The sequence below is a fragment of the Neophocaena asiaeorientalis genome, unplaced genomic scaffold (assembly GCF_003031525.2).
Source record: "Neophocaena asiaeorientalis asiaeorientalis breed wild unplaced genomic scaffold, Neophocaena_asiaeorientalis_V1.1 scaffold134, whole genome shotgun sequence".
In the NCBI taxonomy this organism is placed as follows: domain Eukaryota; kingdom Metazoa; phylum Chordata; class Mammalia; order Artiodactyla; family Phocoenidae; genus Neophocaena; species Neophocaena asiaeorientalis.
Window position 1 is genome coordinate 27,221,673 of NW_020185339.1, and position 2,355 is coordinate 27,224,027.

A 2,355-nucleotide genomic window follows, 5' to 3' on the forward strand; every position below is an offset into this window, starting at 1 on the left:
TCTCCTGCTTCTCGCGAGTTCCCGCCAGTCGAGCTCGCTTCTGCCAAGTCCTTGCTCCCCAACTCTCCCCTCCGCCCACCTTCTACTCCTCCTGTTCTTCCTCGCCACCCCCACCCCGACAGTAAAATGAAGGGGCAGGACCGGGCTGGTCCATCTGTCGTGGTGGCCTCTAGCTCCTCCCTCGGTAGGACCCCCTCTACCTTTGCGCCTTCCTGAAAGGACGAAAGAAAAGCTCAGGTCTCTGGGACCTGGAGGGGTAGGATGAAGAGGGACTAGACAGCGCACTCTCTCGGGACCCTGTGGCCTCTGCCCTTCACCCACCCCTCCCCCCGCACCCCTTCTGTGCCCCATCTCCCCACGTTGGGCCACCCCCTGTTCTCCGCTACAGAAAATCTTTCAGAGAGGTTTCCTTCTGCCGGTGCCACGCTGCTCCTGAGCAGAAGGGGCTCGCGGTGAGAAGCCTCCCGGTGGGCGTAGGGCCTCATGTTCTTCCTCTGGAGGCTTGGGCCTTTCGGGGGCGGGAGCTGTGTACACGGTATTGTGGGGAGGGAGTCTGATGGGTGTTCATGATTGTGATTGTCACCAACTTCCTGATTCCCTGTCACTTGTTCCAAACCCCAGGCTAACCGAAAGGAGAAATAGTTTGTTACTTGCCCCCAGAGCCAGTCATCCCAGGCCCTGTCATCCCAGACCCTGACCTCGGCAGCGGGTAGGACAGGGCTCTCCTGTGTGTATGGGGGTGGAGGGAGGGTGTCGATTTGCCAGCAAAGCACAGAACAGACCCCGCTATCAGCCAGCCACCCACTGCAACATTCACAGGGAGGATTTTAATGCTGCCCTCTCAGTGCACTGCCAGACCCACAAATGTAGTTTACAGACACTGCATGAAGTTAACAACTCTGGACACACCAAGGAACCTGGGGCCCATTTTGCCAGAGATGTGTGTGCACTACCCCCGCCTCATTCTCCTCTCCTACCATGAGCTGTGTCTCTGCCCATCACAGGAAGGGTGAAAAGGATTAGACAGGCAAATGCGTGTGATAATACAAGCTAAGGTGAGGGGTTTGAAATATACTTTAGTTCAAATTATCCAGCAGAAGCTAGTATCATTGCAGGTACTTCCCTAGCTCCTGTTTCTCAACAATGACATTCACTTTAGGCACCCAGAGGTAACAAGAGAAAACTACTTTCAGGGGCACCAGGGCAGTAAGCAGGGCAGGTCTGTCAAAGGAACCATGAAGGATACTGGGCTGCCTGAGATGGCCTCATCCTTGGTAATCACTAACCACAGTTAGCAGAACAGCTGATTCCTACCCATAGCAGAATGGAAGAACTCACACCTGAAAAGGGGAAGCCCTGAGGAATGTCAAATGCCCTCAGATCAAAAACATCTTAGTCCAAATTCAGTTGGGAGAAAACTGAACAGGAGATGTGACCATGGGCTTAGCCCATGTAGCCATTGTCTAGAACAGAAATTAGGAATCAGAGGGGCAGCTCACCCTAGGGCAGAGGCAGTGGGTATAATGGACAGGCAGAGAGCTGGCTCAGCTCTGTCACCAATTTAGCTGTGTAGCCTCGGCCAGATCACATAAGCACTCCCTGGGTGGGAGCAAATGACAAGGAGTATATGAAAATGCTTTGGCAACGCTCCAAGTGCAAGGCAGCCCCTGGTGTCATGGTTAAGACAGTGGGCTTTGGAAAGACATGTGCTTGGGAGCAGATTCTGCCTCTGCCACTTCCTAGCTCTGTGACCTTGGTCAGGTTACTAAACCTCCCTGTGCTTCAGTTTCCTTATGTGTAAAATGGAAAAGACAACTGTTTGTTGATATGGTAAGTAGTAATATTAAAAATGGCGGTGGTATTGTCCTGAACCTCCTCTGGCTCCATGGATGTGTTCTGACATCTCCAGCCCTAGAAGTGCAGCTCAGGACCAAAGTGGCTTTCTATGTACCAGAGGGACCCAGTGACTGTGCCAAAGATTTGGGCGAACCTGGCTCCTCCTACACCCCTCTGCCCCTCTCTGGGAAGGCCCAAAATGTCCTTTCTTTTGATGGGAATGAGAGTGAGGGTTTGAATGAATGGGAGGTCAAGTGCAGGGCACTGCCTGTCACTGTGTTGAACTCAAAGCTGCAATTGTGCTGTGTAAAAGGCTCGCCCAGTGAACAAGGATGGGCGCAGTCTGGGGAGAAAGAGGACTGTTATAAGACTCTTTTGTGGCACCTGAGAGCCCTGGGAGGTCAGGTTATTCTCCTGTCCCCTGTGCAACCTGGTCCTGAGCCCTAGGTAGAGATTTGAAGAAAGGAAGAAACCCAATCCTCACCCTCAGCTCTGCATACGATAGAAAACAAAGAACAG

The 2,355-nt window shown here is 52.7% G+C and overlaps 1 pseudogene; it reads right to left on the minus strand.

Annotated features, from left to right (window-relative positions):
• LOC112393992 (rabankyrin-5-like) overlaps positions 1 to 485 on the minus strand; it is a 14,564-nt pseudogene extending 14,079 nt beyond the window's left edge.
• Between the last annotated feature and the right edge of the window lie 1,870 nt (positions 486 to 2,355).